Raw genomic sequence first — 13,330 nt, 5'->3', positions numbered from 1 at the left:
CCCTCCTTCTCTTCTAGGTCTGAGTAATAGAGAACAAAACGATGTCACCTCCAGGATTTACACAGTGGAAGACTGTATCTCCATCTGACTGCAGACCGAAGCACACAATTGCCTAACAGACACATTCATCTTGGTGCTTCTCAGCATACTCAGATTCAATATGCCCCAAACTGCCAAAGTGTACTCCGTCCTCATGTCTCCTGCTCTGTCCACACCAGCAGTATTTACTCAGACACTCCAGCAAAATGTCTGAGCTCCACTGAGATCCTTCCTCAAGACCCTCCATCCTTTTTTAAAAAAATATTTTATTTATTCATGATAGACACAGGGAGGGGGGGTGGGCAGAGACACAGGCAGAGGGAGAAGCAGGCTCCATGCAGGGAGCTGGATGCAGGACTTGGTCCTGGGTCTCCAGGATCACGCCCCAGGCCAAAGGCATGAGCTAAACCACTGAGCCACCCAGGGATCCCCAACACCCTCCATCCTAAAGTGGCATTCTCACTCACACCCCTGCTCTGAGGTGTGTTCTTTCCCTTCATGACCAGACCCTGGCTTCCAGGTGCCTCCCACTTCAAACACATAGAGTAGGGTAACACAGGGCATGTGCATCAGATGTGTGTTAAATAAACAAACCTATGGTTTCATGGCTTGGTATGGAGAGCACTGGTAGGTTAACCACAAAGGAAATAAATTCTGGTTTGTTGCTAGCCTCTGAAGAGGGAGAGACAGATAAATAGAGATACATTCAGGAAGAAAAGGAGGGGGCAGGGGGAGCTAAAGAAACCATTTATTTCACTCAAGGGTGATGTTTACAACAGGAATCATAAAATAGGTAATGCTCCTCTACCTCTCCAGTGAATGATTTGAACAGAGCTAACTGCAAAGAGAGTGTTTCTTCTCCCAGTTGGGCTTGTGTAGAGATTTTAATGAATTCTTTAATTTCAATAATTCAACCTTAAAGCAGATCTATTCACTTTTCCCTTAACAGCGCAATTAGTGCCCAGGAAGTGTATTCCCATGGATGTTACTAACATTTTTAATGTACTAAAACTGGAGAACAGAAGTGAGCAATTTGGAATGCACCACTATGCCACAGAACTTCTTGGGTGCATTTGTTTTTCAGGATGGATAAGGACAAATTTTTTTAATTTACAAAATGAGGGCAGCCCAGGTGGCTCAGTGGTTTAGCACCACCTTCAGTCCGGGGCCTGATCCTGGAGACCTGGGATCAAGTCCCATGTTGAGCTCCCTACATGGAGCCTGCTTCTCCCTCTGCCTGTGTCTCTGCCTCTCTTTCTCTCTGTGTCTCTCATGAATAAATAAATAAAATCTTTAAAAAAATTTTTAAAAATTACAAAATGATTTTATCGAGGTGTGATTGACACACAAGAAACTGTATGTATTTAATATATATGACTTGATGGCTTTGGAGATAACTATACATCCACCAAACCATCACCACAATAAACCTATCTGTCCCCTCCAGAAGAGTTCTTCCACCTTTTTTATTGATTATTATTATTTTGTGTGAGAAAGTCACTTAACATGAGATCTACCCTCTTAGTACATTTTTAAGTATACAATAGGATGTCATTAATTATAGGCAGGGTGTTGTACGATAGATCTCAAGCACTTATTCATTTGTTTGACTGCAACTTTGTACCCTTTGACCAATATCTCCCTGTTTCCCCTTCCAGCTCCCACAGCCCCTGGCAACTATCATTCTATTCTCTGCTTCTATGAATTTGGCTATGTTAAATTCCTCATATAAATGATATCATGTAGTATTTGCCCTTCTGTTTGGCTAATTTGGCTTAGCGTAATGTCTCCCGGGTTCATCCATGTTGTCACAAATGGCTGGATTTCTTTCTCTGTAAGGTTGACTAATATTCCACTGTGTGTATATACCATATTTTTTAATCTATTTGTTCTTTGATGGACATTTGTTTTTTCCATATATCTCTCCTCTTATACTTAACAAGTCCAAGACTGAAGTCTTAAGATGATTCTATCTTCAAACCTGGTCTTCACTTGACCTCTTATCTTCTATCTGTGTTGGCCCATATGATCAAACTATTAAACTGGAGAGCATTTTTGACACTCCTGTTTTATACCCCATGTACAATCTTTACTTTAGTGTGCTGATTCTACCTCCCAAACATGTCTTGGATTTGCCCACTTACTTCCGTCTTTCCTTCCACTTCACTCGGTCTAAGTCACGATCATATCTTACCATTGGTACTGAAATACTCTACTCTTTTTCCTCTACCCCCCTGCTTTCACTCCATTGCATCAATTCTAGGCACAGCAGCTTAAATATTCTTTTGAAATATCACTCCTTTTAGATCCTCTGCCTCAATTCCTTTAGAGTATACACAAACCCGTTTGCACCTGAATTCCAAATCCTTATGTCACCCATATGGCCCACATACCCCGTGCATTGACAACTTTTCTAATCACCTATTCTCTAGCTTTCTCACTGTGAGTCAGGAATAGGAGCTTCTTTCCCCACTGATGTCTTTACCAATTCAATGCATGCTGGTCTTCCTGATACCTGATAACTTCCTTGCTGACTCTGTATGGCTAGCCTTTCTTCTCTATCCTATCTCAGCCTATATATCATTTCCTCCAAGAATTCAGCCACAACCACCATATACAGGCAGGTATTTAGCAACAGGAACAATCTCCCCCACTTGTTTCCTTCATACTTAATTTTCCCTTGCTGTCCCTTGTCCTCAGTACATTGCAGGCTCCATCATAGCAGTAAGTATGTGTGTTTCATGTACTAATATGTATGACTTACAGAGTCTCTTCCATGTGGTGGGCACTCAGCATATTTCTCAGGAACTGCTCACTGAATGAATGAATAAGTATCTTCCATTAGTTTTGAAAGCTTCCTGCTCTTAAAAAATTAAAGCCTTTATTCAATAAAAGTTTATTTCATGCTTATGATGTAGTTCAATGTAAGTATTCCAGGTCAAGAGATTGTCCTGAGAGACTCCTTTAGCAGAGACTCAGTATTCTTTATCTTGTGGGTCCTACAACCTCCACATTCCTAGAGTCCTATCCATGCAGCTATGTATGGGGAAAGACAGCAGAGGTCAATGCAGGAGGGCTTTATGGGGCAGACCTAGAAATGTGTCTCTACTGCCCACATTCCTCTGAACACTCTTATCACATGACCTTATCACACGTCCTTGCCTAACTGCAAGGGATGTTGGGAAATATAGTTGAGCTCTCTGCCTCTGATATAGGGAAATGACTTGGTGACCATCTGTCCATCTTTGACAAAGAATCTTAATCTCAGGGATATGAAGCCCTGTATTGCACTTCGAGTTTTGCTACAACTGCTGAGCTACATTTAATCAATACTATGTGAATTCATGGTATAAAGTGAAATAGTATTTGATATTTCCAATAATGTATTTGAAAAAGAGGCTGTGGTACCTGGGTGGCTCAGTCAGTTAAATGTCTGACTTGATATCAGCTCAGATCTTAATCTCAAGGTGGTGAGTTCAAGTCTTGCATTGGGGTGCATACTGAGCATGGAACCTACTTGAACAAACAAGCAAACCATGACAAATAAATAAATAGCAATTTTAAAAATTAAAAAATTTAAAAAGGAAATGAGTGCTTGCTTTGGCAGCACAGATACTAAAAATGGAAAGATACACAGAAGATTAACAAGATTAACATGGCTCCTGTGTTAGGATAACACATAAATTTATGAAGTGTTCCACATTTTTTTAAATAATAAAAAATAATAATACAAATCAATAAATTTAGAAAGGGGGTGAAGGGTGAGTCATGCATGTCTAATCACCTGGATAACAGAAAAAAGAAGTTTCCGTTTACACCTTCCATTTCATTCTACAAAACACACAGTAAATGAGCAGAATCCCACCATTCTTGTGTTCCCAACTTTGATCTGGGTAATTTCCTGACTGTCAATTATGTAAGTCTGCAAATGCAAAGTCTCTTACATACAAAGAATTCTGGTAATAACTTGAGATAATATCTCACAGTAAAAAGTCTTGACATCTAAAGGGGCAGTGGACAAGTGATTCATTTTTATTCTTTCTGTCAAGGACAATGACTCTGACTACCATGATAATAATTAAGACTCCCCGTTAAATTCAGAGCCAATAGGAGTTATTAAAGGCCACAAGACAAGGGAAGACAATGAAAGAGTGCATACATGGAGCTCGGAGTGCATCCTCAGCAGAAGAGGTATGGGAGTGGCATATTAAGGAAACAGAATAAAAAGTATTAATACCATGCTGGGGAAGATATTTGTGCTGTAAGTGAATTGGAGAAAATGTACTCAGCCTTTGGAATGTCCCTCAAATTTGTGAAGGGCCAGACTGGATGGGAGCTGAAGCCCCTGTGCACTTTGATCATAATGCATAAGTGAGGCCTGGTGGACCAGCCTGTTCTTCAGGGTCTTCTAATGGTTCAGAGTATTCTGGAAGGAAGTCAACACAGTGGTGAGATTGGGGGCCTGACCTCCGTGAACACGGGAGGACAAAACCACTAATGTCCTCAACAATGCCCATTCAGCATTACCATGAAGCAGTGTTCTGTGTTCACCTGGACTGGGTTCAGGCCAAGACTGTGGTGAGGGCGCCAGAGCCCAGGATCCAAACCCAGCCCAGGCAAGCAGGTGCAAGAACATGGTTGTAAGATAAAATATAAAACACCAGGAAAATCTGAATTCCAGGTAAACAATAATTTTCATTTTTTAGTGTTCCTAATATTTCGTGGAGCATACTTATACTAAAACACAAGCAAATAAAAACACGGTATGTATGTTTATATACATGTGAGATGCATATATACATGCATATTGTGTGTATTATATTATTGTGTAAATGTGTTCTTGTTCATCTGAAATGCAGATTTGGGAGGTGATTGTATTTGCTGGATCTGCTAACTCTCAACTAGAAGATACAGAGGACAAGAATTGAATCATGTCCTTAGAGAGGCCTTCTTCAGGTTAGAAAAGCCAGACATGTTAGCAACACACAGAGCCTCACAAGGCTCTGAGCACTGAGACCTAGCAGGCATTCACTGACTTTTACCAGCCCCCACAGGTCATGGAAGCACATCCAGGTGTTCAGGTCACAGGAACCACTCAGATAGGAGTATTGCCCTTGTTCAGATCCTGCTCTGAGCATGTTGCTTCACCAACAGTTACTGTCAGTGGCCAAAGCCCTCCCCACCCAGAAAAGAGCCCCCAAACCCTCCCCATTGGTAGCAGCCAAGGAATAAAAGACAGAGAAGTTTAAAAGAAGGAATCCATTTTATTTGGTGTGGAACAGTTAGCTATTTCTTACACGGAGTAAAAGTTTCTCTTTCAAATTAAAAATATCGCTTCTATAAGACTATCTTGGTAGCTCTAATGATAGAGGTTGTGACCCATTGGAGCTCCACATGCATCCGTGAAAAGTAATTCTTCACAGACACTGTGGAGTTTCACAGCTGCCTTTGGGGTATGATGTGGCCCCTTTCATAAATAGTCTATTACAGACTTTCTCTGAGAGCTGAATTATAGGGATGTCATTACTAAACTCACAAAATGTGTGGTGGCAGAAATTAACCCAAGGGCTTTAAATTGCATCCATTTCTTGATGGATCACTAGTATTTCTATTTTTTGGACTTCTTATTGGAATTTTAAACTAGTCCCCTTTTTGGTCTTTCCCATAGTCTCATGTTAGCCACTCTTCTCCGAGTGTGACTTCCTTACAGTAAAGTTATCGGGGTAAGACCCATTAACAACTAATGGACTGAAGTGATCGGACTCCCGGGTGTTTGATGAGATATACAACAGTAGAATAGAAAAGCAAAGACTGGAGAAAGAGTGAATTGGCTTTGGTGTGCAGCGATGCAGTAGGGCAAGGCCCTGCATAGTGGCTGCTGGTCCCAAGACTAACCGTGGAGAGAATTTGGAGAACATGAGCCCACAGGGGACATATGGAGACTTACTAGTGTGGGGCTTTATACGCGGTCAGTGCCGTCAGACAAAATAGTACAAGGATCAACCAAGATTACAAACAACTGGAATCTGTTCAGATATGGTCTGCATATGTATCTGTATATAATACAAAATGTATAGTGGGGTCTATCTCAATTTCTATATATTGATTGACAGACTTATTGTGGCAGCTCTGTCAATGCCCAATTGTTATATGTTTAGCAAATACCATCCTGATCTCTGATGGCATCCTATTGTAAACATCTACCACCTTCCACATGGGGCTTTCTCTCACTGCGTACCAGTGACCTGGTGGTGCCAGAGGGGCAGCTCCCAGGACAGCCCTCAGCCAGTCCTACCAGGCTTTGGATGATTTTGAGGCTTTAAACTTTTTTTTAAATTAAGTATAATTAACATATAGTGGTTATATTAGTTTCACGTATACAATAAAATAATTCAACACTTTCATACATTTCTTAGCGCTCATCATTATAAGTATAGTCTTAATCCCCTTTATCTATTTCCCCCATTTCTCACCACCACCTACCTCCCCTCTGGTAACTGTGAGTTTGTACTCTATAGTTAAGAGTCTGATCTTTTTGTTTGTCTGTTTTTATTTGTTCATTTTCTTTGTTTCTTAAATTCCATGTATAAGTGAAATCATATGGTATTTGTCTTTGCGTTATACCCGTTAGGTACATCTACTGTTGTCGCAAATGACAAGATTGCGTTCTTTTTTTATGGCTGAGTAATATCTGTGTGTGTGTGTGTGTGTGTGTGTGTGTGTGTGTACGAACCACATCTTCCTTATCTACTCATGTATGGATGGACTGTGGGTTTGAAGTATCTTTTATGCTGCCTCCCACAGATTCCAATAGGACTGGCTTGGCCACCCACACAGAGCCCCTGTTCATTAGCACCTCCACTGGCTTTCTCCTCTACTTGCTATCACTTCTTTCTTTTCTTAACAATGTTTCTAGGATCACCTTCCAAATAAATGACCTATCTCAAATCCTTGTTCCAGGAATTGCTTTTGAGAATTCAAACAAAGCCAAAAAACCCAGCTATTGTCTATCGGTCTCTTCTCTAGATTACCTGTAAAGTGGTCAAAACCTTAAGTGTTAAAAAAACGACAACAACAAAAAAAAACCTTCAGTGTTAACATGCCTTAAGGTATAGTATCTTCATTTGTGTCCATTTTATCCCATCACTTTAACTTTCAATTTTATAGAAGAGGCAGTTGACACTTAACCACGCTTGAGAGCCCAGATGTACAATGCCTACTACATTTGTATATATCCACTGAAATTAGGATAGCCAGGTATGACAAATAAAAATATATACCACCCAGTTTAATTTAAATTTCATGTAAACAATTATTTTCTATTGGTAGAAGTATTTCTCATTCAGTATGTATTTGAAAAATACTTATTCAGGGATCCCTGGGTGGCGCAGCGGTTTGGCGCCTGCCTTTGGCCCAGGGCGCGATCCTAGAGACCCAGGATCGAATCCCACGTCAGGCTCCCGGTGCATGGAGCCTGCTTCTCCCTCTGCCTGTGTCTCTGCCTCTCTCTCTCTCTCTGTGACTATCATAAATAAATAAAAATTTAAAAAAAAGAAAAATACTTATTCAAATATATTCTTCAAATATGTGTTCATCTCAAATTCAAATTTTATGGGGTGTCTTGTATTTTATCTGACCATGTGAATATTAGACTCAACAGCCTCAAAAATTCTTTCTTATCACCCAAATAGTCTTTCTACCTCTTTAGACTTGTTCAATTTCTCACCATCAGCTCAGGTTCCCAGTCTGGAAGCTGAGGTTACCTGCCTTATTTGATCTGGGTTCCCATGTAAGGGAAACATCCTTCCTTACCAGCTGTTCACCCAACCCAGGCCCCAGGATTTTGCATACAGAAGGTAAAGCCAGCACAACCCACTGATTATTCACCAGGGTTTTGGCTTCACCCTAAAAAGCACTCCTACCTCTTGAGCTAGACTAGATCACCCTACAGCTGGTCCAGTGAGTGTGAAGTCTAAAACTCCATTTTTCAAGCCTCTTTTACCTAGATCTACCCTATTTCCTGCTTGATGCTTTAAGGAATAGGACCAACATTGCTTCTTTCCAAGCCAGAGAGTCTAGGTCCACCTGTGGCTCCTACACTCTGAGAAAATGCAAATTTATTCAGAAGAGAGAATCACCATGAAAGAGAGCCATATGAAAAAGCAACCTTAAAATATTTTTTCTTACTCTTGACAGCCATCACTGAATGTGGACTGATTGGATATCCAAGCACTTCATTTTGATGGGAGACAGAATTTCTACTTTTCAAAAAAAGATTTATTTTTGTTTTTATTTATGAGAGAGAGAGAGAGAGAGAGAGAGAGAGAGCATGAGGCAGGGAGGGGCAGAGGCAGAGGAAGGAGCAGCCTCCCCACCAAGCAAGGAGCCTGATGTGGGGCTGGATCCCAGGACCCTGAGATCATGACCTGAGTTGAAGGCAGACACTTAACTGACTGAGCCACCCAGGCACCCCAGAATTGCTACTTTTTGATCATGGAAGGAAGTCATTGAAGGAGAGAAAATCAATAAGTTTTCTTTCTCAGGGACTGAAGTGAAATTTCATGAAACTTCACCTCCAAACTCACTGAAATTTTATTCTTACCTGTAAGGGCCGTAAGTTTTATTACTCTACCACACAGGGAAGCTAGCAGAGCCAGGGGGATGAATACAGGTTTGCTCAAGGAGTTGCGCAGCTCTGGGCCATTGGCCATCTGGACAATGTCCAGAGGAGGGCAACCAGCATGTTGAACAAACTAGAAACAGTGTGAAATGATGGGCCTGGGGACATGTCACTAGGAGAAGAGAGGGCACAGGGGAGACACCAGAGCTGCAGACAGATATCTGAGGGAATGCTGTGTGGGTGCATATATACATACACATATATTTTTTTCTTTTTAGAAGTCATTTAATCTTTGCAGTGATTTAAAGGGGTTGGCACATTAGCACTACCCTTGGAAGATGCTAGGCCGAGCTGGAGGGAAGTCAGTTGGTTAGCATGGTCATACAGCTAGAGAGAGGATGGGGATTGGATGCAGCTGGAACCTATGCTTTCGGCTGCTGTGCACACCGGCTCTCTGAGCGTCTACCGAGTGTGGGCTGGGTTCTTCCCGGGAAACGAAGGACACAAGGCTTAATGTATTCTGACGTGAAAGACACTGAGCTGTGACAAGACATGCCGTGGCTCACCCTCTCCCCGTCATTCACGGCAGAGCTCATAGACATTTAGCTCCATCCAAAGTAGCTCTCTTACAAAATATGAAAGAATCCAGCAAAATACTCTGACCCGGTCTGTCCCTTCCATCCAATTTCAGAGAGTAGGAACACAGTTTAAAGCCTCAGGGTATTTTTCTGTTTGTTTTGGAGTCAGCTCTGTCTGCTGTGGGATCAGATCCTGGCTCTGCCACTTATTAGCCTTTTAACAGGGAGCCAATCACTTTTCTCTGGTTTGGAAAGTTCCACAGGAGGAAGATGGGGATTCTGTTGGATGTTTATGGTGTTAAGAGGATTACCTGTGTTCACATCACAAAGCACTGGAAATGGCACCTGATACAAAAAACACCATATATATGTTTTGTTTCATTATCTCATGTGAGGCTGACCTGTAGGCTCCTCTTCTCTGCATCTTCTTCTCTGCACCTCACCACTCATCAAATGCCACTTACCTCTTTCTTTAAATCAAAGGCGGGGAGCCTGTCATGGGGGGGGGCTGTGACTTGCCCAGCTAACAGGATTAGTTAAGGGTGATGCCCAGAGTTCCTGTAGGTTTCTTACAAAAAACTCTGGTATTCTCTTAACCATGCAGGGAAGTCTCTTGGAGCTCCTGAATATACTGTCTCAAGGATATTTAGATAAACCATAATTCATTACAGGCAGGATGGCTGGTGTGTATCTTATTAAATACCAGCTCACGCATGGTCAATAGCCACATTGCTTGACGCAGTTTGCCAATTCTCAGTTTGACTCCTTCCCCACAGCCAGGTTAATATCTGTTGCAGAGTCCTGCATAGGCAACCACAACCAAGTGGCCTCTGATGTGTGTCCATGAAAGAAGCGATTGCTGTCCAGCTGGCAGCAACGAAAGGTACGTCCGCCATGTGTCAGCTGCATGACACCGGACAAGTCACTCAACCCCTGTAAACATTAGTTTTCTCAACTATGAAAGTGAGGTGACTGCTGCCCCTCCCAGAGGCTTTCGGGGCTCTAAGATCTGGTAACAACTGTTGAAAAAAAAAATATGGTGGATCTCATGCAAAGATTTTCACTCATTAAACAAGCAAGTTTTGGTACACATTTACATGATCTCTACCCTTCGGAAGTACAAAAACTAGTTGAAGATTCTGACAGATAATTGAAAAATGAAAAATCTGTGTGAAATGTGCTTTGATATAGTAGCTAAGAATCTTGTTCTGTTTTTCCCTTGAAGGCTCAACTCAACTATTACCATGACCTACCATACACCTTCGTGATTGTTTCAAGAAAAAATAAGGGTTTGGGGCGCCTGGGTGGCTCAGTCAATTGAAGGACCAAGTCTTGGTCATACTCTTGGAGTCATGGGATCAAACCCAGCATCAAGCTCTGCACTCATCAAGGAGTCTGCTTGACAGTTCCTCTCTCCCTCTGCCCTTCCCATTCATGCTTTCTCTTTCCTTCTCTGAAATAAATAAATAAATAAACAAATACTTAAACAACAAAAATAATAAAGAAATAAAGAAAGAAGAAAGAAAAGAAAAGAGAAGAAAAGAAAAAAAGAAAAGAAAAGAAAAGAGGAAAAGAAAAGGAAAGAAAAGAGGAAAAGAAAAGGAAAGAAAGAAAAGAAGAAAAGAAAAGAAAGAAAAGAAAAGAAAAAAGAAAAGAAAGAAAAGAAGAAAAGAAAAGAAAAGAAAAGAAAAGAAAGAAAAGAAAAGAAAAGAAAAGAAAGAAAAGAAAAGAAAAGAAAAGAAAAGAAAAGAAAAAAAGAAAAGAAAAAAGAAAGATGTCGTGGGATTTTTTTCTTCTTCCTATCCTGAATATTGCAAGCAATTCTGGTAACTTCCACATGGTAATATGTTTAAAATTCACTCTTACTCACTCTGATTTTTAAGGTAAGCAAGGGAAATAACTGGCCATCCTTATCTGATAATACCCACTATACCAAGACAGAAGACCTCTGTTGTTGCTGTTGTTTGTTTTGTTGTTGATATTTTGAACCACCATTACAGAGAGTCAGGAAGGCACAAGGCTTCTCTCCCCACAGGAGGTGCCCTCTGAGCCACAGTGGGAGGCACAGACCACAGGGGGTGCAGCTGGGAGGTCAAAGGGCACACCCTTAGTTTTTGGAGAGCATGAAGAAAAGGCACAACAAAGTAGAGCAAGGAGAGAGGACGAGGCAGTGTGAATGAGAATCTGTAGCACATGATGTGGTCCCTCCTGTGTGTGGATTGTTTGTGGAAACGCTGGGGACCCTGACTGCTTCCCGAGGTTTGCACAAGGAATGCTAGGGGAATAATCCTAAACTGGCAAAAACAGCATAGACCACATCAATGTTGTTAGAACCCCTGAATTTTGCAGGGTGTTGCTGTTTGAAAGTAAGTGCAGCAACCAAGTGGGATGTACCCAATGTTAAGACATTCTATTTCATGGGGATCCCTGGGTGGCTCAGAGGTTTAGCACCTGCCTTTGGCCCAGGGAGTGATCCTGGAGTCCCAGGATCCAGTCCCATGTCGGGCTCCTGACATGGAGCCTGCCTCTCCCTCTGCCTGTGTCTCTGCCTCTCTCTCTCTCTTTCTTGAATAAATAAATAAAATCTAAAAAAAAAAAAAAAGACATTCTATTTCAGAGTTGCTTGGGTGGCTCAATGAGTTAAGTGTCTAACTCCTGATTTTGGCTCAGGTCATGATCAGGGCTGTGAGATGGAGTCCGTGTTGGGCTCCATCCTGAGAATGGAGCCTGCTTAAGGTTTTCTCTCTCCCTCACCCTCTGCCCTTCCTCTCTCTCTCTCCTTCTCTAAAATACACATGCACACACACACACACACACACACACACATACATACACACATTCCAGTTCAAATCCCTGCACAGTCTTATGCAAGCACACATACCCCTGGGAAGCCTACATTTCCAGGGTAGTTGGTCAAAGGAAAGACTCAGGGTGGGGTATTATTTGACTGGAATGTAACTTGGACCCTTTAAGTCCTATGATTTTACATTTAGATAAGACAAGAAGGACCCAGAAAAGTCAAGCTGCTTCCTGAGAACGAGGACTACTGATTAATTACCAGAGTCGTGGCAAGACCCAGAGAGTCCCCCAGTCCAGAGCGCCCACCGAGCTAAAGATCATTCACCATGGAAGTGTTTTCTTAATCTTTAGCATGCATAGTTCACCTGGGGAAGCAAAAGCAGTATGTGACTTCCTTAGTTATAATGTACTCAGGACTTTGCCAAGCCAGAGTGATTACAGAGAACGAGGGGCCTCGGAACGGAGAGTTATGAGACCCAGATGCCTGAAAGCCAGAGCATTTCAAGCTCTAACACCTTGCAGCTGCATCCAGAGGGGGTGGTAGTTACACATCATTTTTTCTCCCCTTTTTGACATCTGTCTCATCTCTCAGGGAAATGCTCCGCAGAGCTCGCCAGCTGGTTTTTCAGATGGGATGTGCCACGACTCAGGTGGTACAGTTCAGCAGAAAAAATAAATAAATACATGAAGCGATAAACAAGACACAACCTGTCCATCTTTTCACCAAGAACCCAGCACGAAGGGCTGCTACCTATAGGAGTCCCACCAAAAACTGAATTCCATGCCACACATTCTCCCGCCACATGATGACATGAAATAGTTAAATAAACTGATGAGAACATCTCATTTATATCCATTACTGGTATTATAGCTGGTTTTCTTAATATGTTAGGGAAATTGCCCATACTACACCTGTCACAGGTGAAAAATCTGCATAGATATGCATAATTCATGAATCCCCAGTCCCAAAGAGAGAATCGCAACGACTTGTTATTGCTCAAATGCCAGTTTTTACAGCAGCATCTCAGATATAATTGAAGACTCTGGAAAAGGCAACTGTCGGAACAGGCTTCTCCATTTGCTCCATATCCAAGACTGCTTGCCATTGGCCAAGGTAACGGATGCTTCTCGATTTCATCCCCCTCCTCGCTCCCCTCCCCCTGCCAGCATTTCAGCAGAGCAGGTGCATCCCTGATTTAAGTAGATGGGATGTGAGGAAACTTGGATTTATGGTAAAAGTTGATGGGGATAGAAGCTGGACAGGAATTCATTGGTAGGAGATGAGTAATCTGTA

General features: G+C 41.9%; 1 pseudogene; it reads left to right on the top strand.

Annotated features, from left to right (window-relative positions):
• Nucleotides 1-3,630: 3,630 nt before the first annotated feature.
• On the top strand, nucleotides 3,631-3,746 carry LOC112916063 (U6 spliceosomal RNA; annotated as a pseudogene).
• The last annotated feature ends 9,584 nt before the right edge of the window (nucleotides 3,747-13,330 follow it).

Source organism: Vulpes vulpes, chromosome 13 (assembly GCF_048418805.1).
Source record: "Vulpes vulpes isolate BD-2025 chromosome 13, VulVul3, whole genome shotgun sequence".
Classification (NCBI taxonomy): Eukaryota; Metazoa; Chordata; class Mammalia; order Carnivora; family Canidae; genus Vulpes; species Vulpes vulpes.
Note: the sequence above shows the minus strand (reverse complement) of the source record. Positions and strands in the feature narration are given on the sequence as shown.